Source organism: Vicia villosa, linkage group LG4, assembly GCF_029867415.1.
Source record: "Vicia villosa cultivar HV-30 ecotype Madison, WI linkage group LG4, Vvil1.0, whole genome shotgun sequence".
Lineage (NCBI taxonomy): Eukaryota > Viridiplantae > Streptophyta > Magnoliopsida > Fabales > Fabaceae > Vicia > Vicia villosa.
In genome coordinates this window covers 122,415,322-122,438,987 of record NC_081183.1, presented here as the reverse complement: position 1 = coordinate 122,438,987, position 23,666 = coordinate 122,415,322, and the positions used below count along the sequence as shown (strand labels likewise).

Sequence of the window (23,666 nt, the reverse complement as noted above, 5' to 3'; positions counted from 1 at the left end):
CAATTCAAACATCATGCCATAACCAAAACCAATACAAATTCTGATGTAAACTAACAGCCACACCATTTAATCCATGCCAAATATCATAGCTGCACCAATTAACTCCAAACAAAACACTGCATGAACACAAAAAAAACTTCCAAACATAACTTTAGTATTGTAGCATAGTGTTTACGGTGATTTCCGGTAAATAACCGCTAGTCTTCCAAATTATGAATATCCTTGGTTACTTGCAGGATCAACTAGATTGATCCTAGGACATGTGTCGAAAAGTTGTCTTTTGAGATGATTTGGTTCATGTTCTCTTGGTTTTTTATTCTTCTATAATGAGATGGTGTAAATCTATGAATAACTTGCGAAATAAACTAAGTAAATGTATGACGAAACATAAATTGGTTAGACAATAAACATAAATAAACTTCAACGAGAATGTAAAGAAAATGTAAATTGCTAGAATAAAATGACTTAACGAAAAAGTAAAGGAATGTAAAAGATACTTCGATTCGATAATAGAAATACAAACATATGTAAGGTGTTGGTGTTACACGTACATTTCTCAGCGAAAACTCGTTCTCTTAACACTTGATACTTGAGCGATTTGTGTGTAATTTGTACAAAATGAACACCCTGGATCCTGATACTAAGACCCTTATTTATACTAATTCGACCCTAACGGTCCTACACTAACGAAATGCCACGTTGTCGACATGCATGCGTTTCGAATCCCTGGGGTGCCATCTGTCCTCGTTGATTTAAACAGAACATTTCGAAATTCAAAACTTCCCGCTCGAACCTTATTCGATACATGGCAACGTGTTCTTCATGAGAATGGGTCAAAATACTTTAAGTTCCAACAACTTTGTATTTCGAAGGCCATTAAAAGCTTTGAGGACTACCTATCTCGATTCAGCTTCGATTCTAGGAATCTCCAACATATATAATATTTTCCAGAATAACAATCCAAAGCCATTCTCTCTTCAAAAAACTTAAATCTTCGAAGAACATACATAGCGGTCGAAATCTCCAGCTAACACATAGTGACTATTCTAAGCCTTAGTATGCCAAAAAAATGTAGTAAGACTATTAGCATATCCTCCGAAACATATATTTCACCCCTTCACCCTTGCACTGTAAACATATATTTCAAGTATACCAGTTCATGTATATCTGTCTCATCTACACGAAAATGAACAGTTGTTAGTGCATATCCTCCGGCATCGGTTGCAACGGAAACAGGCTGGTGGACAACTGCAGCTTTTAGCATCAGTTGATGCCTTCCATAGCTGCCATTGCTGATAATGCCCAACAACTTCCTGCATCAAGTTTTATACCATCATCATCCCAGCTAGTCTCTAAACACAAATTTAAAAAATGTTAAAGCATGATCTTTAGCTCTCGAAATCGTCAGTAGATAAATTTTAGAAGACTTAAATTTCTAATTGCAAACATTGAAACATTTCATATAAAGATCTTATAGATTTAACATTAGGTCATGTTTGGAAGTGAATTCTCTACCGTTGGACAACTAACTACATGAGGCTCAATTATAACTCTGCAACTAATTAAACTATTGAGGACTATGAATTGTGTATGTATGTATATTGTAGTGTTATTGTTACTATGGAGATTTTTTTAATGGCTGCAATCTTCTACAGTTGAAATTTAACTATTAAGGATCATGGTTAGTGTATGAACGTATATCATAGTGTTATATTTGAGAAAACACAACAATATAGTTTGTCACTCACCTAACATTGAGAAGAATATCATAAAGCCAACAGAAACTTGAATGACTCTTCGACTTCCGACACGGTTGCTTCCTAGAAGTCCTACATTCTCTCTGTCATGATATTAAAAGAATCAATTTCTGTCTCTAAAAAATGAAAACTATGAATGAGAATATGTTTAATAGCACATACACTAAAATGATTAAACCAGTCAGTGTTCTGAAAAGGCCATTTAGCAAAATTCTAATTCCCTGCCAACTGATACCACGACTTAGTACACGAGCAGGAGGTGGTGTGGCACTCGCTAGACGCGAAGCTGCCTTGAATGCTCCAGCTAACTGTCAAAACATCAAAGGCGGTGACCGTTTGTTTAGAAGTTATACGGCAGAGCATCAAATGTTTATGTATTTGAAAATACCTCGATTAATGAGACTAAAACAGCAGCCATCATTCCAAAAGAATGTCCAGCATCAAATGTAGGAGCACCCCATTCAAGAGGGTATGGGATCTTTATCCTGCAGTAACATGTTCAAGAAATCAACATCATTTTTGCTACCCTAATACATAATAACATAAACATATTAAACAATCAAGATGATATTGGTACCAACCAAGGAGCAGAAGAAATGAGATTAGCCCTATCTGTCCTGCAATTATGTTGCGTTAAATCCGGTTGGTGTTTGTATGGTTCACTCTCTATAAATAGATGTGCATATGCCATATCACCGTTGTCGATATGAGTAGCGCAAATCACTCTAGTATCAGTACATGTCTTGTCTGAAAAATTTTCAAGTACTACAAACAACATTTCATAATACTTTAAAATCAATTTCAAATCAATGCAGGTGTAACAATTTGAACAAAAAAGAGTAAGACAATTAAAAGCAATTTTCTTACTAAACACTAATCCAAATTTTCTAATCCAATTATTTAATTTGTACCTTGTCATACCCCAATTTTTGACCCCCCTGAGATGACATATCTTCAGGATTTTCATCAATTCAAAGCAAGTACCCAGAGCAGCCTGACATTCAATCGAGGGTGTTCATAGACAAGAAAACTCAGGCAAAGGATCAATCAATAGAGGGATTAGTCTCTAATACAATCATAAAACTCAAAAGCCTCATTATTACACCTATGATTGATTAAGACACCCAGTCATCTAAGCACATGATTACTCAGATCAACAGACTAGGGTTTGGAGCCTATCAAGGACTAAAATCAGGGATCACCTTTGGGAAACCCTAAAAAGCCCCAGGGAACCATTCAAAGACATTAATCATCTTCAAATAACTCTTATTACAAGATCTACTGGACATCACACTTCAATTCAAAGTCTACAGTCATTATTTTCACATGGTCGACAAATTAGGGTTTTGACCTAATTCACCAAGATAGTTGACTTTTTAATCAGGGCATGAATCCAAAACTCAAGACATGATTCAAGAATCTCTACTACCTCAATATAATCCATTTACATCATTCATTTGAGGAAAAGATCTTGTTTCTACACAAAAGCCCAAAAATTCACTTTGTCAGGAAAAGTCAACTGTGTGGGATCATCATTGACTTTTAAGGTTTTTGGTCAAAAAATGACTTTCAAAGATCAATATCATCAATATATGGATGTCAAAGTCATTTGACCAAAGAAATTCAAAGAAATTCATCAAGGAGCAAAAAGTCGGGAATTAGGGTTTTTTAAGGCATGGTGAGAACTCAAAATTTCACCTACACAACTCAAAAAACTTCCAACATGAAAGTTGTAGATCTTGCAAAATAAAACAACATCTTACAAAGGAAATTTTTTCAAAAGATCAACCATTTAAGGGTTTTGACCTCCAAATTCCTGTTTGAACGTAGTCGACATCAGAACTCATATGGTGAGTAGAGGAGGAATTCAAGGATTGCCCTCCAAATTCCTGTTTGACCAAGCTCGGTACTTCGTCAGCATCCAAGATATGAGCGCTTTTGAGGAAGTCTTGGCTTTGCTTATCTACGGATTGTTTTTGTTCCCTAACATTAACGATTTCGTCGACATCAACGCAATTAAGATCTTCTTAATTGGAAATCCAGTTCCAACCTTGCTTGCGGATGCTTATCACTCTGTGCATTCAAGAAACCTGCAGCGAGGAGGATTAATCACATGCTGCGTACCGTTGTTATACGAATGGTTCGTTTCGCACCTGCCAAAGTCTAGCACTTTCTGGAATATGAGGGATGGCCTTTACTGGTCACAGAAAATCATGTCTCTCACTCATACAGACATTGATTGGTGTAGTCCTGACAACGATGAAACCAAGATCATCTTCAGTTGCGGAAGTTTTCCCAACATACCCCTTATTGGAACTAAGGGAGGAATAAGTTACAATCCAGCTTTAGCCCGTCGTCAATACGGCTATCCCATGAAAAACATTCCAAGTAACATCCAATTGGAGGGTCTGTTCTTCAAGAACATCGACGATCATGGCAACATGCTGAAGAAGGAAATTGTTCAAGCCTGGCGTCTTGTACACAGCAAAGGGAGAAGATTGTTAGGAAAACATCTTTGCATCTCCCTGGATCCTTACCTTCAATGGGTACGCGTCAGAGCGTTCAAGCTCAGGATGCCATATCAACATCAAGAACCTATTCCCCTAAGGGAACCAATTTACCTTTTCTCCACCGATGTTGAAAAACTGCAAGCGGCATTAAACAAGGTATGCCAAGAAAGGAATGCTTGGAGGAACAAGTATCGAATTGTCAACACGGAAAATGTTGAAATTCAGAACATCCTAAGAAGGAAGGATGAGTTACTTGAAGTACTCGATCGACAAGTGACACAAACGTCACTTTCTCATCATATCCCTCCTGCTTCCTGGATCATCGATCAGCTCACGTCAGAGAACGCTCAGCTCAAGAAACAAAAGAAGATATTAGAACTTGAAGTCGGCTCTTCATCAAAGTTTTAGAGTCCTTTAAAAGTGTGTAAAAACGGCGTTTTCGCTTAATTAATAAAAGTTTGATGTTTCATAACGTAATTATGGTGTTTCCTTGAAAAATAATAACTTAATTGCATATCATACATCGCTTTAGTCGTACGCACTGACACGAGAATTGTCGCGGATCTAATAGTCACTTTCCTTTCTCCAGAAAGAGAGGAGGAGAAGGAGGTGAACCAAGACTTTCAAGCTGTCTCATCCATACAACACTCGTTCAAGTCGCAAGAAAAGAATGGAAGACTTTGAGCAAGAGAATGAAGAACTCAGGGAAGAGATTAATACTCTCAAAGGTACTGTTGAAAGGCTCAATAGTATGGTAGAAGCCCTGGTAGTTGCGCAGAATCGACCAACGCCAGAAGAACCACAAAGGACTGTGGTTTCCGAGATTGTTTCTACTCCTATTCCTCAGTATACCATGCCGCCTGATCGACCTTGGGGCATGCCGTATAACTTTACTCCAGAAGGGTACATACCTCCAGTTTCTGAAGCTCCAAAAGTCACCATGGATATGCGTCCACCGGAGGGTTACAAACCTCTGGAAATTGAAGTTCCAAGAGCAACGGCAATGGGTTTCGCACAACAGAACGCTGAGATTCCAAGATCTGCTGTCATGGCTTCTCCACGGCCTGACTGGTGCTGCACTCAAATGGTACATGAACTTGGACAGTTCAGAGATTCGTACTTTTCGAGACCTCGGAGAGGCCTTCGTCAAACAGTATAAGTACAATCTGGATATGGCTCCCGACAGAGATCAACTCCGGGCCATGACTCAAAAGGATAGAGAAAGCTTCAAGGAATACGCTCAGAGATGGCGTGAAGTTGCTGCTCAAATCTGTCCACCACTTGAAGAGAAAGAAATGACAAAAATCTATCTCAAAACTTTGAGTCCATTTTACTACGGACGAATGGTTGCAAGTGCACCAAGTGACTTTACCGAGATTGTAAACATGGGTGTGCGTTTAGAAGAAGCAGTTCGAGAAGGACGCTTGAACAAAGAACCAGAATCTTCTGTTGGTCCAAGGAAGTATGGAAGTTCTTTCCAGAAGAAAAAGGATCAAGATGTCAGCAATGTCTTACACAAAATCAAGAAGAAATTCCAACCTCAAGTTGCAACAATAACTCCGGTTGTTAACTCAGCGCCAGCTTATCAACCTCAGGTCTCGCAACAACAAACTCAACAAAGGTCGCAGCAACCTCAGCAGCAGGTTCGACCTCCAAATTACAACAATCGGGCTCCAAGGTATCCTGCCTTTGACCCCGTACCAATGCCGTATGCAGAATTGTTTCCAACATTACTGGCAAAAGGACTCATTCAGACAAGGAGTCCTCCAAATCCTACAAACAGTTCCTCACCATGGTATAAGGCTGACCAATCTTGTCCCTATCATCAGGGGGCACCAGGTCACAATATTGAGAACTGTTTCTCTTTCAAGATTGACGTCCAACGATTAGTGAAGAGCGGAATGCCATCCTTCAAAGATACTAATCCAAACGTCCAAGCAAATCCTTTGCCGCAGCACAAAGAAGCTTCAGTAAATCTGATAGATCAACACCCCAATGTCATTCAAATCTACGACATTCGTCAGATAGGGGAAAATCTTGTCAGGATGCACGCTAAACAAGCTGGGTACGGTCATGTACCACCTCACAACTACTTCACATGTGAAATTTGTCCAAAGAATACTCAAGGATGTGCCGTAGTTCAAGCTGCATTACAAGAACAAATGGACTTAGGATGGATTCAACATATCCGAGTAAGAACTGAACATGACATCAACATGGTTCAAGGATGTCCAGGAGAATACAAAATCTACAAAGTTGAAGACCTTGAAGGATCGGTAGTCAGGTTCCACAAAACTTTAAATGGACTTGCCTACTTTGGAACAGATTTCCACGCTTACAGTAGATGCAGAATCTGTCGAAGAAATTCACGAGGATGTTTGCGTGTTCGTAACGACATTCAAAAGCTAATGGATGACAATACCATTACTGTTCTTGCCAACAGAGAAGATGATGAAGTCTTTACCGTATCTCCTCAAATTAATCAAGATGAACCTATGCAAGTTAAGTATGACAGCAGGAAGACAGCAGTTGCACCACTAGTCATCTACTTACCAGGTCCTGTACCGTATGAGTCCAGCAAGGCTATACCATACAAGTACAACGCTACATTCATTGAAAATGGTAAGGAAATACCATTACCGTCTGTTGTCAACATTGCTGATGTTAGTCGAGTCACCAGAAGTGGACGAGTCTTCAACAGAACAACGGAAAATGTGGAGAAACCTTCGGAGGAAGTACCACATAGGCAAGATAATCATCCAACCAATGCTGTTCAAGCGAAAGAAAATGATGAGATCTTGAAGTTAATCCAGAGGAGTGAATACAACATTGTAGATCAATTACTACATACTCCGTCTAGGATATCTGTTCTCTCCCTGCTATTGAGTTCTGAAGCTCATAGGGAAGCTCTACAGAAAGTTTTGGAACAAGCTTTTGTAGAACCAAGTGTTACAATAAGCCAATTTAACAACATCGTTGCCAACATCTCTGCGGGAACTAGCCTAAGTTTCTGTGACGAAGATCTTCCTGAAGAAGGGGTGGACCACAATCTTCCACTTCACATCTCAGTTGGCTGCATGGGTGATACACTCACAGGAGTCCTAATAGACAATGGATCCTCTCTCAACGTCATGCCGAAATCAACATTGTCAAGATTATCTTTCGAAGATTACCCTCTAAGAAAAAGTCATGTCATCGTCAAAGCATTTGATGGATCAAGAAAGTTAGTTTTCGGAGAAGTAGATCTTCCCATAACTATTGGACCTCAGACGTTCAAAATCACTTTCCAGGTTATGGACATTCCAGCACAATACAGTTGTTTGCTAGGTCGCCCATGGATTCATGAGGCTGGGGCAATTACTTCAACACTTCATCAGAAACTGAAGTTCATAAGAAATGACAAATTGGTAACCGTATGTGGAGAACGAGCTCTGATCGTCAGCAACCTGTCATCATTCTCCGACATAGAACCAAAAGAAGTTGTTGGAACTAAATTCCAAGCACTTTCCTTGGACAAAGGAAAGGAGAAAGCAGCGTCTATTTCTTCATACAGAGATGCAATCCAAGTTGTAAAGGATGGCACTACCAGTGGTTGGGGGCACATTAATATTCCTACCAACAACAAGAACAGAACAGGAATTGGATTCTTCCCGACATCATCAAGAGCTATCCCAGGGATTGAGGTAGTTCTCCCAATTCAAGAAACTTTCTGCAGTGGAGGTTTTCTTCAACCTGTTCAACAAACAGTCAATACCATCGGTACGAAAAACACCGATGAAGAGGAATGGTTATTCTATCTTAACAAAGCAGGATACATCTCCCTACCAGAGTCTGATTCACCTTGCTGTTATCCGACTAAAGGATCTGAAAGTAAGACTCAACCAAGCAGGGATGAAGTTACTGACAGCTTCACCACCAGAAGTCATGGTTCATCAGAAGAAGTTCCTCCTATCCCCGAAGAGACTTGGGATACATTAGGAGAACCAAGCGGAAAATTCGACTACATGGTGAAATACTCCGCTCCTGAAAGTTCAAGAATCTCTCTTGAAGACATTGTTCCAACTGGATGGAACATTGATTATGAGTACCTCTCTCAGCCAAAAGAGATGTATAACCCTTGCTATTCATCATCAGCATCTGGTGAAGTCATCATTGAGGATTATATCCCCAAGTCACCTTCCGAGGCTACGGATCTAGAGTTCACATATCTAGTCAATGCCATCTTGGGAGAAGAGCAAGACCAAAATACAGAAGAGGATGATCTCGAAAGTGTCTCCGACAACGAGTCTCTCCATTCAGAAGATTGGAAGTTTCCTCAAAAGAAAGTTCGACATACTCCACTTGGAAAGGGGTATGCTCACACCGCTCAGTCTGCTGAAGTAGAAGAAGATCGTCTGAGTGTTGCAAAGACAGTGGTTGGTAAATCAAGACCTACCACAGGCCAGCTTAAGCCTAAGGTTCCAGATTACTTAGTGCACAATGGGGTTCGCCACTATTGGACAGCTGTTGAAGTTTCAACTGTTGTTCGCACTCCTAAGTAGGAACTTTCACCGTTATTTTGTCCTCTCACCATAGCCCAGGGTGAAGAGATGTTTCATAGGGCTTTGCATTTTACTATTTCTTAGGAAAATGTCCCTCTTTGCTTCGCCCAAAGCAATAGAGTTTTGTTTTATAGGGTCTTCGTTTCAAGAAGTGACTGTCAATAAATAAAAATGTCATTCTGTTCATTCGTTAGTTTTCCCTTTTCTTTTTTCGGAAATTGGTAATCCTAAAAAACACCCTTAAAAAACATCAAGTATTCCATTAACTGCATACACCGAGTCTTCCCTCGTTGTCTAAATAAAACTTATCACACATATGCAGATTAATCATAAAATACCCCGTTGAAACGTGCGATCGTATGACTTCTCCAAGCTTTGAGTTTCCTGTATTCGAGGCAGAGGAAGAAGAAGACGAAGAAATATCAAAGGAAATTTCACGGTTACTTCAACAAAAGGAAGAGGCCATTCAGCCATACAATGAGCCTCTAGAGATCATTAACCTTGGTTCCGATGGAAACAGAAAAGAGGTTAAGATTGGCGCTTCGCTCAGTTCAGAGATCAGAGAGAGTTTGGTACAGCTGCTCAAAGAATTCTCAGATGTCTTCGCTTGGTCTTATCAAGATATGCCAGGGTTGGATATCAGTATAGTGGAGCATCACTTGCCATTAAAAGCAGAATGCCCTCCGGTCAAGCAAAAATTGAGAAGAACTCATCCGGAGATGGCCATGAAAATCAAAGAGGAAGTTCAAAAGCAGATCAACGCAGGTTTCCTCGTCACTTCAGAATACCCTCAGTGGTTAGCTAACATTGTTCCCGTTCCTAAGAAAGACGGAAAAGTCCGCATGTGCGTCGACTACAGAGATTTGAACAAAGCTAGCCCTAAGGATGATTTTCCTTTACCACATATTGATATGTTGGTGGACAGTACAGCAAAATCCAAAGTCTTCTCATTCATGGACGGATTTTCAGGATACAACCAAATCAAAATGGCACCTGAAGACATGGAAAAAACAGCTTTCATCACCCCCTGGGGCACGTTCTGCTATCGTGTTATGCCTTTTGGACTAAAGAACGCAGGGGCAACTTATCAAAGAGCCATGACTACGCTTTTCCACGACATGATGCATAAGGAAGTGGAAGTCTATGTGGACGACATGATCGCCAAATCAGAAAATGAAGAAGATCACATACAGAATCTGACAAAGTTATTTCAACGCTTACGGAAGTTTCAGCTTCGCCTGAATCCCAACAAGTGCACCTTTGGTGTCTATTCAGGAAAACTCCTTGGTTTCATTGTCAGCAAACGAGGAATTGAAGTAGATCCAGACAAAGTCAAGGCAATTCAAGAAATGCCTTCGCCCAGAACCGAGAAACAAGTTAGAGGATTTCTTGGACGTCTGAATTACATCTCGAGATTCATATATCTCATGACTGCAACTTGCGCTCCTATTTTCAAACTTCTACGGAAAAATCAAAGTTGCGTCTGGACAGACGATTGTCAGAAAGCGTTCGACAGCATTAAGGAATATCTGCTCGAACCACCCATCTTGTCTCCTCCAATGGAAGGAAGACCTTTGATAATGTACTTAACCGTCTTAGAAGACTCCATGGGTTGTGTCCTTGGACAGCAAGACGAGACAAAGAGAAAAGAGCATGCCATCTACTACCTGAGCAAGAAATTCACTGACTGTGAATCCCGCTACTCCATGCTCGAGAAGACATGTTGTGCTTTGGCCTGGGCTGCCAAGCGTCTCCGCCAGTACATGATTCGACATACTACTTGTTTGATCTCTCATATGGATCCAATCAAGTACATCTTTGAGAAGCCTGCTTTAACCGGGAGAATTGCCCGTTGGCAGATGTTGTTATCAGAATATGACATTGAGTATCACGCACAGAAAGCCGTGAAAGGAAGCATTCTAGCTGAGCACCTGGCTCACCACCCACTCAATGGTCATGAATCAACCAGTTTCGACTTTCCGGACGAGGATGTCATGTACCTCAAGATGAAAGATTACGACGAGCCACTACCAGACGAAGGACCTGAGATAGGATCCCAGTGGGGCTTAATCTTTGACGGAGCTGTCAATACTTATGGACAAGGAATTGGGGCAATCATTGTTACGCCTCAGGGTACCCATATTCCGTTTACTGCCAGATTAACTTTCAAATGCACAAACAATGAGGCCGAATATGAAGCTTGCATCATGGGTCTCGAAGAAGCCATGGATCTAAGAATCAAACACTTGGATGTGTACGGAGATTTGCTTTGGTCATCAATCAAATCAAAGGAGAATGGGAAACACGCCAACCAGGGCTAATTCCTTACAAAGACTACGCGAAAAGATTGTTACCATTCTTCGACAGGGTAGATTTTCATCACATTCCTCGTGAAGAAAACAATTTGGATGATGCATTAGCCACACTCTCTTCCATGATTAGGATAAATCATTGGAATGACATTCCTCGGATCGATGTTATGCGCCTGGATAGGACCGCTCATGTGTTCACAGTAGAAGCAATCATCGACGACAAACCGTGGTATCACGACATCAAGAACTTTCTTCAAAAGCAAGAGTACCCTCTTGGGGCGTCAAAGAAAGATAGAAAGACTTTGAGAAAGTTAGCTTGTAGATTCTTCCTGAATGAAGATGTTCTGTACAAGAGAAACTTCGACATGGTTCTGCTCAGATGCGTTGACAGAAAAGAAGCAAAAATACTCATGAGAGAAATACACGAAGGTTCCTTTGGTACTCACACCAATGGACATACCATGACAAGGAAAATACTGAGAGCAGGATATTATTGGCTGACGATGGAGTCAGATTGCTACCAGTACGCAAAGAGGTGTTACAAATGTCAGATCTACGCCGATAGAATTCATGTGCCACCATCTCTTCTCAACATACTCTCTTCCCCTTGGCCTTTCTCCATGTGGGGAATCGACGTGATTGGAATGATCGAACCAAAAGCGTCCAACGGACATTGCTTCATCTTGGTAGCTATAGACTATTTCACCAAATGGGTTGAAGCAGCTTCATATGCAAACGTTACAAGACAAGTTGTCGTCAGGTTTGTCAAGAATCACATCATCTGTCGCTACGGCATTCCTAGCAAGATAATCACTGACAATGGGTCAAATTTGAATAACAAAATGATGAAGGAGCTTTGTGAAGAATTCAAGATCGAACATCACAACTCATCTCCTTACAGACCAAAGATGAATGGAGCTGTAGAAGCAGCTAACAAAAACATCAAGAAAATCATTCAGAAGATGGTCATCACTTACAAAGATTGGCATGAAATGCTCCCGTATGCTCTTCACGGTTACCGTACATCAGTACGTACTTCGACTGGAGCAACTCCTTTCTCCCTTGTATATGGCATGGAGGCAGTCCTACCTATAGAGGTTGAGATTCCATCAATGAGAGTTTTGATGGAGGCAAAATTAACAGAAGCCGAGTGGTGTCAAAGCAGATTCGATGAATTGAACTTAATCGAAGAAAAGCGCATGACAGCTTTATGCCACGGACAGCTATATCAACAAAGAATGAAGAAAGCTTTCGACAAAAAGGTTCGACCTCGCACAATCAAAGAAGGCGACCTTGTACTCAAAAAAATTCAATCTTTTCTCACAGATTCGAGAGGGAAATGGACTCCCAATTATGACGGCCCCTACGTGGTCAAGAGAGCTTTCTCAGGAGGAGCCTTAATACTCACGACTATGGATGGAGAAGAATTCACCCGTCCTGTGAACGTCGACGCAGTCAAGAAATACTTCACCTAAATAATTAAAAGAACAGCTCGCTAAGTTGAAAACTCGCAAAGAGCGACTTAGGCAAAAAAGAGCGTCTCGGTGAATCGAAAACCCGAAAGGGCGATTCAGGCAAAAGTTAGAGACATAAAAAATAAATAATCAATCCCGGTAAGCTTAAAACCCGAAAGGGGTAGTTTACGCAAAAGTTAGGGATATATGGCAAGTAACTGTGTTCAGAACAAACTTGATCATTCAAAATCCATAGCGTAGTATTCATCAGCAGTAGGTCATCTTCTACGAAGCACGAATACAGCGCAACTCGGAGTGGAAGGGAAAGATAACGGTCGTCACGTTTCATCGTAGCCCTTTTCCAAAAAATTACCAATTTCCAACTTTGTAAAAACTCCATGGAATCAAGCATTTGGCTGATTACCATTCCATATATAATAATTTGAGCCTTGTGCTTTTCCTTTGCAATTTAGTCTTATTCAGTTTCTTGGAATGCATTTTAAGTTTAAACATTCAATTTCTTGAAACAAATGTTTTCATAAAATAAAAATGAATTTACTTGCAAAAATAAAGATGAAATTTCTTTCTAAGGTTTACAAACAATAGGAAGAATGCAAATAGTTGCTCCGAGAACAGTTGAGACTCCGGGAACCAAGATTTCCCCATGAGGTCGCTTTGCGAACATCTCCCGATGACGGATCTTTACTTCAATTCATATTACTTATTTCGGACAGCGGACAACTGATAACCAGATATTCCCAACAGAGTTCGAACTACAAGAAGAGGACATCTTCTGATCAACAAGAATTTCAGTCGTATCATAGGATTTTACATCCACGACAATTCCATTCACATTCACTTTACATTCTATCATTGTCATAATATTCATGCATACATTACATCATAATTGCATAGCCAAATCAGGCTTTGATCCTGTGAATGCCTAAGTCATTGAGGCATGAACTCGAGTTTCCCCTGCAAGTTCCGGAGAAACTCTTTCCTTCGAAACAACAGTTCATACACAAGGATCTCACCTAGCAAGTCAACAGATGGTAGTCTCCCTCAAATAGATAGTTTGTTCACTTTTGGAATTCCTCAGCCGAGAATCTCCTGCAGAGCGACATTCGACAGTCTTCTTCAGATAAGATAGTCTGCGTCACATTTTGGAATTCCCTATAGGTTTGGTATTTCCCCAGCAAGTTCAAGTGATGCCACTTCTTGTCAAAGAAAATAATTCAGAATCTCCCAGCAGATCGACAAATGATTCCCCAGCGGAGTCAGCGAATGATAGTCTTCGTCCAGAAGATAGTTCAGATTCCCCAACAAAGTCAGCAAATGGCAGTCTCTTTCAGCAGAAGACAGTTTGCTCACTTTCTTTCATGACAAGGTCGACAAATGGCAGTCTCTCCCAGTAGAAGACAGTTTGTTCCCCTAGCAATTGGCAAATGGCAGCCTTTCCCCAAGGAAAGACAGTTTGTCTGTTAAATACTCAAGAGATCGACAAATGGCAGTTTCTTCGAACAGTTTGTCTGTTTCTGGGATGTTTAACTCCCCGCAGAGTTGATGAATGGCAGTGTTCCTCTTAGGAAAACAGTTCGTTGATTCCCCAGGCATCAGTTGACGAATGGCAGTTTTCACCCCGAAAACAGTTCGTCCGCCTTCAAACAAAGTCATTAGCCCCTCAAAAGATCATGAGGCCATATGACATTCTTTCAAAGACGTCAAGTCAAAAGGGAAGGTGGTGAAGTTTCTCTATTTACCGTCAAATGGTATCTTACCTCCAAGTGCTGGTAAGAAGTTTGATGAGGAAACAAACCTTTGAAGTTTCTTTACAGCCGTCAAATGGCATCTTATCTCCAAGCGCTGATAAGAAGTTTGACGAGGAAACAAACCTTTGAAGTTTCTTTACAGCCGTCAAATGGCATCTTATCTCCAAGCGCTGATAAGAAGTTTGACGAGGAAACAAACCTTTGAAGTTTCTTTACAACCGTCAAGTGGCATCTTATCTCCAAGCGCTGATAAGAAGTTTGACGAGGAAACAAACCTTTGAAGTTTCTCTACAGCCGTCAAATGGCATCTTATCTCCAAGCGATGGTAAGAAGTTTGACGAGGAAACAAACCTTTGAAGTTTCTTTACTACCATCAAATGGCGTCTCGTTTCCAAGTGCTGATGAGAAGTTTGATGAGGAAACAAACCTTTGGAGATTTTCTCTTTATCTGAGATATTGTCCAAACGCAACCGAGACCAGTTTCGAGATATGGACATCCGAAACGAGGAGAGGTTGTTTACCTTTTTCTAAGTATCAGCACTTAGTTAAAGAAGATGGATTGCGCATCCTACATTGCCATCCATTCACCAGAATCCACATCAAGTATTTCTACAGGAGTTTGTCTCCTCATCCCCCGCCAAGTGCGACAACGGGATCAAATCATACAAAGATTTTATCAATTACAACATCTCAGGAGCGCCCAAAATTCGGGCATTCTTGGATATTTAAGTCTCTTTTACGCAGGAGAGATCGAGATCTCAATCTCTCTCCCTCCAGATAAAAGAAACTTAAATAGGGGCATCTGTCATACCCCAATTTTTGACCCCCCTGAGATGACATATCTTCAGGATTTTCATCAATTCAAAGCAAGTACCCAGAGCAGCCTGACATTCAATCGAGGGTGTTCATAGACAAGAAAACTCAGGCAAAGGATCAATCAATAGAGGGATTAGTCTCTAATACAATCATAAAACTCAAAAGCCTCATTATTACACCTATGATTGATTAAGACACCCAGTCATCTAAGCACGGGATTACTCAGATCAACAGACTAGGGTTTGGAGCCTATCAAGGACTAAAATCAGGGATCACCTTTGGGAAACCCTAAAAAGCCCCAGGGAACCATTCAAAGACATTAATCATCTTCAAATAACTCTTATTACAAGATCTACTGGACATCACACTTCAATTCAAAGTCTACAGTCATTATTTTCACATGGTCGACAAATTAGGGTTTTGACCTAATTCACCAAGATAGTTGACTTTTTAATCAGGGCATGAATCCAAAACTCAAGACATGATTCAAGAATCTCTACTACCTCAATATAATCCATTTACATCATTCATTTGAGGAAAAGATCTTGTTTCTACACAAAAGCCCAAAAATTCACTTTGTCAGGAAAAGTCAACTGTGTGGGATCATCATTGACTTTTAAGGTTTTTGGTCAAAAAATGACTTTCAAAGATCAATATCATCAATATATGGATGTCAAAGTCATTTGACCAAAGAAATTCAAAGAAATTCATCAAGGAGCAAAAAGTCGGGAATTAGGGTTTTTTAAGGCATGGTGAGAACTCAAAATTTCACCTACACAACTCAAAAAACTTCCAACATGAAAGTTGTAGATCTTGCAAAATAAAACAACATCTTACAAAGGAACTTTTTTCAAAAGATCAACCATTTAAGGGTTTTGAAAGTTTTGAAGTTTTAGGTCATAAACACTTAGAAAATTTTCTAAGTGTTTTAACCTAGTTTTCATCCAACTTTGGGCTCATTTTTCACAAATTTCCCAAATGATTTTGAAGAAGACATAAACTAATGATTTGAAGTAGATGTTTAGGGCTTTCCAAATTGTGTTCAACCTTCTCCAAATTCAATTTGAGCTAGGAGTTATGCTTGTTCAAAGTTGGCCTCATGAAGTAAAATTATAGGTCATGTGCAAATTGGAACTTTGCAATTTTGTGCATTTTGCTTCACTAATGGATGCTACACGACCCATAACATGTCTGAAACAATACCATGCATTCATTTTCACCATGCCATGATAATTGAAGAAGATTCTAAAAACAAGAACATGTGATTATGTAATGATTACATTTGTGAATTTATGGCAAATTGATGAATCACCCAAGGAATCTTCTCATCAACCAATTAGAGCTCACTTTGCATCTGAAATGTCCCCTAAGATCAGATAGAATCAATGGATAGGGGAAGCTAGCCCGAAAATGCATCATTGCATTTTGGAGATTCTTTGAATTTCTTCATGGCTAAGAAACCAAACTCACTACACTAAGCAAGCTCACCACAGCCAATTGATCTGCATCCATTTGCCTATAAATACAGAGGCATTCCTCATTCAAAAACACACCAAAGCAACCATATTTCTTGCTTTCTCTTTCTCTTCTCATGTTCATTGTTTTTCAAAGTTCTTTGGCAAGAAGAATCGATTTCTTCAAACCAGAGCTCATCTTTGGGAAGTGAACATTCTAACATCTCAAGGGAGGTCATTTGAGGTGATCCAAGCACCTGGATCACTTCTGTAAGTGGAGGAACACCATTGTTGCTCTCACTTTGGAGCATTTGCAGTTGGAGGTCCATGGAGTAATTCAGGAGGTTCTGAGCCAAGCCAATCATCCAGGCACATTCCTCAGGTCATAGTGAAGCTAACCAGATGGCTGCAGCTCATCTGTAACTCAAGAATCAACACCCTCCATGCTCACTTGAAGCTGAAATCGAGGGAGGTCCATAGAGCAATTCAGGAGGATTCAAGCTCCAATAAGCATTCAGTTAGCATCATTGAGTCTCAGGGAAGCTATTGAGATCATTCATTCAAGCCCAGTTGCTCTCTATCATCCTCACGACCTCCATTTTCAGAGGTAAGTTTCTGAACTTCACCTCTCTAATTTAAGCACTCTTTGTGAAATAGCTCGATTCTATCTTGTTCAGCATCATCAGAGGATTGAAAACCCTCTATCATCATTCATTTATCTTTCAGTAGAGTCATTTAATTTGATTTTGAAATTTTAGGGTTCCTCACGATTTCTGGTAAATTAGTTAGATGTAGTTAATATTAATCCATGTTAGTTACATATTCAAAATCGTGAGTGAATTTAGAGCAAGTTTCATGTTTACATCGTTGCAAATAGTTGAGAAACAAGTAAGTTCAGAAATTCAAAAATGGAGAACTTGAGGTTGAAGACGAAGATGGTGAAGCGCGCCATTTTTGAAATCTCAGGGCAAAGTTTATTTTATTTTGAGTGATAGGTGTTTTATAAACGACTGAACAAACTTGCCCCAGTGGCCACACATATGCCCTTAGTCTCATCATGCCTCAAGTCTGGGGTTCGAATCCCCCTCGCCCCAGACTTTTTGCTTCATTTATTTTTCAATGTTTTGCCACTTGTTTGAAAATATAATAAGTTGGATGTGCCTCTTAAACAAACTGCGCGCGTAGCCCAGATGGTGGGTGTTTTGGCCAATGACTTGGAGGGCGTGAGTTCAACCCCTCTAGGTGACAAAACCATTTTTTTATCACTTTTCACACTAAATTTCTTCACAACTTCACACAATTAATTTACCTATCAAATTAAATCATTTTCACTTCATTTTTCATACACCTATTATTTAATATATCTATTTTGTGAATAGTCAAAAAAATCATAAAAATATTATTTATTTCTTGAATTTTAATTAGGTTTAAAATAGTATGTTTTTAAGTATTTTCTTAAATACTTTAAATATATATTATCACTTTATTTTAACCTAATCACTTTGTAAATAATTTTATGATAAAACCCTAATTGTTTAGGTCTTAATTAGTTAAAAAGTCTTTATTTTTACCCTAATTAAGTTGACTTTTGTCAATTTTCAAAACTGTTTTCAATCTCCGAATAAATCAAATGATTAAGGTTTTCAAACAACAAAACCTTGTATCATTCAAAATCATTTTCAAATTGCTCTCATAACCAGTACTGTAAAGTACTGGGCCTCTAATAGAGTGTAAGTCCCAAAAACCTTCTCTTCTTAGCTTGTTTTCAAAACTGTATTTTCAAAATCTTCTTTCTGTTTTCAAAACATTCTTCTGGTATTTGAAGGGCATTATTCCCGGTGAAACTCTTCAGATACCTATGTGACCTTTGTCCATCTTCACTTCTTCTGTTTTCAAAAACCATTAACTGTTTATCATATATATATATTCAACTGTTATCAACAAAACAACAAAAATTACTGTTGAGGCTCTGTACATACTTCTTCAATGGCCTCCACTCCATCCAGGTTAGGCTTTACAAGCTTTCAATTTACAGTCTTTATTTAAATTACTGTCAAATATAAACTGTGCATATATTAGTTTAGAACTATGTTTGAGTATAAACCCTAGGACAGTTAAACTATATATATATTATAGGAATATGGCCTAGGATTGAGAATGTCTTCCCGGTGAAGGCTCTTTCCTAATTAGAGATCTGTAGTTCAAACCCCCAAGATGAATTATTCCCGGTGAAACATCTTGGCAAAAACCTTAGAATCCAAATAATAGGACACATCCACCCAAAGAGGAATTATTCCCGGTGAAACCTCTTACCCACTTGCTTAGAGCCAAAATAAGTTCAAAACTACATAGCTTTCTCTTGTGCTATAACAAGGACCCTCGATTAGCCTCCTCTTGGGCTTTGTACAAGGACCCACAGGCTTCTTAAAAGCATTTCCAGCTTCCTCTTGAGCTTGTATACAAGGACCCATCAGGTTTCTTATAAACATAGGAACAGGTCTTTAGTCACCTTTTAGCCTACCCTGGTGAGTTTCTTCCAATTTAAACCAGACTTTAAACAAGCTAAGTTTGTCTCAATTTTACATTGAGTACGCCTTTTGGAATGAGAGACATGGACAGTCTCTGTCACCCTGATCTTCATCAATCCTCCTTAGCAGAGTCTAGGATCTATGTTTATTTTCTCCTCAGCATGTGTCAGCCTTCATCTTGGGCTTTAAACAAGAAGTCTCCATTAGATAATCTTTCTGCCAATCATTTCAATAAAATTCCCTGGAAAGGGTTAGCTTCCACACATTCTTTCATCTTCAACAAAATCCCTGGAAAGGGTTAGCCTCCAAAGTCAATTAAAATCAATCCATCATTTCAACAAAACCCCTGGAAAGGGTTAGCCTCCAAAGTCAATTAATAAAAATGTCAAAAAAATAAAGATTCATTTCTCTTAGGATATAATTTCCCCAAAAGAGTCAAAACCCCTGGAAAGGGTCAGCCTCCAAAAAACATGATAAAGTCAGTCTTTCACTAAATAATTTCTCCAGCTGAGTCAAAATCCCTGGAAAGGGTTAGCTTCCAAAGAAAAACAGTCTTTCAATAAATAAAATCTCCTCAGTAGAGTCAAAACCAATAAAAATAGTTAGCCACAACCTTGGGCTTTGTACAAGGCAGATAAACCATATTTTCATGTGTCAAAGATTCCTAACACCTAGGATCTTTTCCCATAGAGTCATCCATACTCAGTTTATTTAAGAGTCCGCCACAACCTTGGGCTTTGTACAAGGCAGAAAATAATGTTTTTTTCCCTAGCTAGAGTCAGCCACAACCTTGGGCTTTGTACAAGGCACATAAAATAGAGTCATTCATTCAATTATCCTCAACAGTCAGCCACAACCTTGGGCTTTGTACAAGGCACACAAATAGAGTCTCCCTAAGTAGAGTCAGCCTCAATTCTGGGCTTTGTACAGAACACTAAAATACCCTGTAATTAATCCCCAATGGAGTCATCTCCCAGAGTCAATAATAATTAATTAATCAATCAAAAAGCCTCAAGCTTGGGCCTCATACAAGCCAGCTAAAGTCAAATCTTTTATACAGTAAATAGACATAGCTTATCTCTATAGAGAGATATTTTTACTACTCTACCACATTCAAACAAACAAACATTTCAATTTCAATCAAAGTCTCCCATTTAGGACTCTGAAAGACATGCTCTGTCACATCCCCAGACTTGTACACTTTCCCTAATTTGGACGAGCAACTTTCTTTTATTTAAGAGGCATCTGACTGGCATACTTGCACACACAAGTAAGGTCCCCCTCTTGAATGAAATGAATCCAGTTATTCTGTCACTCCTTTAAATGTTTGTGGTAGAATAGTACAAATACCTCTCTGTAAAGATGATTTCATGTCACTTTACTGTAAACAGAGATTTAATTCCAAGCTTCAACCTTGAGCTTCAAGCAAGGCACCAAAAACATTTAATTTCCCTAGTTAGTTCCCCGAACTACATTAAGCTCTGACTTCCACTAGGGATATGTAGGCATGAGGTTCACAAGGAATCTCAGCGAGCTAATAAAATACCAAAAATAGTCAGTCTGTCTATCTGTCTGTCTTTCTTTAATCAATTCAATTCTCTCTCCTAACACAAAGGAGAAACTTTCCCAATCATTAGCAGCAAACACAATCACAATGACACAGAGAAGGTTCCTGTAGAGTACTACGGATATGTAGGGTGTTTAAACACTTCCCTATATATAACCGACCCCCCGGACTCCAGAATTTCTAGTCTAGGTGAAATCCCCACACTTAGCAAACTCCTAGGGTTTAGTTGAGATCTTTTTTTCCCTTTCCTACTCGTAGGACCAATAAGAAAGTTCGTGTGATATCGTAGGAAGAACTGAAATCAAATTCATCCCACCACGGGCGCATTCTCCTTCCAAATTTCGCGTGAAGGGTTTAGCGTGCCGTCCTCCCAAGTGAAACGGGGAGGTAAAGAAAACGACCACCACATACCTGGGAGAAGATTATAAACATGATTAGCATGGGAATTCCAATTTCAACACAAGTCTCCATCTGAAATAGGACAGAACAACATAATGAACAACAATATATGAGACAAAAAAGTTATATAGTAAAAGTCAGGTGGTTTGTGTTTTACTATACCACATGAAAGCCTTTGTCAAATTAACCAAAACCAACTAATGTAATTACTGGAACCATTCCAAGTGGGCTGAAGAATCTGCATTAAATGAAAAATGACATAGTTAATTTCATACTTGATAATACTACATATTTATATAATAATTTTCACTCTTTGGTTTCAAAAGAAATGTTTACCTAGAACAAATTGCAGTACATTGACTAAATCCCAAAATAATTTGTATACTTGATGCTACAATTCTACTCTTTGCAAAAGCAGCGGAAAAAAAAAACCTATTCAACTAAAGCTCAAAGGAAAACCATAAGAATTAGTCAGAGACAAGAAAAACTACAATGCAAACATAAAACAACATTTATATCCACATAAATCTATTCTGAAAAATCATAAAAACCAAAATGGAAAAGGGAAACGAAACCCTGGAGACAAGAAAAAGTATATTCACCTATGAAAGGCTTGAAAGCAGTTGTTCTACTTCTCCTCTGTGTAACCCAAAACACATCCTGCATCTTATTCATGTATAACCCGGGATCAACAGAGTTCTTCACTCGTATGAAAGCGGCTGCAGTATTAGGGAAGGACACTTTTAGGTAGAATGGTGGATGAAAGCGGCATCATTATTAGGTTTGTACAGGCATTTAGGGTTTGAGGAGAGAGAAGAGAGAAGAGGGAAGGAGAATTTGAATATGAAGAGAGAATGAATTGTGATGAGAGAATGAATCGTGAAGAAGGAAGATAGGAGAAAGAAGAGTGACACCTGGCAAAAGCATTCATTTTCATTGGACAATAAAAAAGTGATAGGGTTATTTTGTTAAATACTAAAATGTCCAAGTTGTAGTGTTAATTTTTTTTTAAGGGAAGGGAAGTTTAGGTAGAATGGTCAATGTCTTAGTATATGTTTGTATAGTAGATAGTAGATGAGTGAGGTTGAAGTTTCATCTTGAATTGCCTCCTCCTCCTCCTCCTCACCAGAACAAGTCCATTCCAAGTTCACAGCCAAGTCTTCTACCCTAACAAACAAATGCAAGGCACTAGTCCTTCAAAATTTCAGGCCAAACCAAACCAAGTGAAGTTTATCTCTATCAGTTATATCTTTGACGCAAAATTTTAAAAGAATAAAACAAAAAAGATACATAACTAATATGGTGGTTGGCACTAACATAAAATATAGAATGTTGGCTATAATTTACTTGTAGAATCCCGAAATTGACAATCCACCAATGACTCAGTTCCTCCTATCACCATAACATCTACATCCCCTCAATTTCTTTAACACCGACATCAAAACGAGGAATAATAACACCGCACTTGTTCAATCTTCCATTCAAAGCCATATCAATTTTACCAGCTCGGTGATCATCAACATACTCAAACTCCTAAACATAACATACAACCACAAGAAAACCATATCAACACATAAACCAATGGTCTACAATGAAAAAATAATTTTAATACAAAGAAATATAAATATAAAATAAATCACACTACAATTCAAAATGAAGTACAACAACTACAATTGGAAATACAACATCCTCATAAGAGAGGGATATCATATGAAAAATTATCTTAGGAATGAAAAAAAGTAGAAAAATTAATGGAAGAACTATTTAATAAGGAATTTTAACAAAGTGTACCCCTTTGAATCATCCAATGTATTCAGCTCATAGCTATTTGATTGATTAAGATAATGAAAGTTTCTTGGATTTCCTAATTTGAACCGTTCAACATCTTAGAGACAAGAAAATATCAATTAAACTAATTCACACAAAGCATATAGAAGCAATGATAATTTCTCAGGATCAGAATCTTGACAAACAGGTGATCGTTCTAGCAAATATGTTCTAATAGCAGCTTTTGAAATTCTCCCGTTTTGATCAAAGTGAATCTTTGCAAACTTACCAAAACGACCTAAAATATATTTTGTAAGTTTAGGACAATCTTTAAAATAACACTTAAAAGAAAGAATGATATTGTAGAGATTGTAAAGTTTATAAAAAATAAAAAATAAAATGAATGAATAAATCTTTTTTTTAATAGGTAATTCAATAATAGGGAGTATAAGGGATACTCCACCCAATTACAAAAAGTCACCCTCTATAGCAAAGGAGGGGATTGGTGTTCCAAACCGAAAAATTACACACGGGCGAAATAATAACATAAGAGGACATCCAATACCAGGACCTAGAAACAATAACCGTCATGATTTCATTGAAGCTAAATTCTGAATTAGTGAAGACGATTTCGTTCCTTACCAGCCATAAACTCCACATAGTTGCGAGCCACACAATTGCTACCGTGATTCTGGTCTTCATTTTGCTTAACATATTCCAATGGTGAAAGAAGTTTTGTAGCTCCTCCTTTGAAAAATCTAGATCATTTCCCAGCCATAATATAATTCTCCT

The 23,666-nt window shown here is 38.8% G+C and overlaps 1 pseudogene; it reads right to left on the bottom strand.

Annotated features, from left to right (window-relative positions):
• Positions 1-1,740: 1,740 nt before the first annotated feature.
• On the bottom strand, positions 1,741-23,576 carry LOC131597770 (nucleobase-ascorbate transporter 2-like; annotated as a pseudogene).
• Between the last annotated feature and the right edge of the window lie 90 nt (positions 23,577-23,666).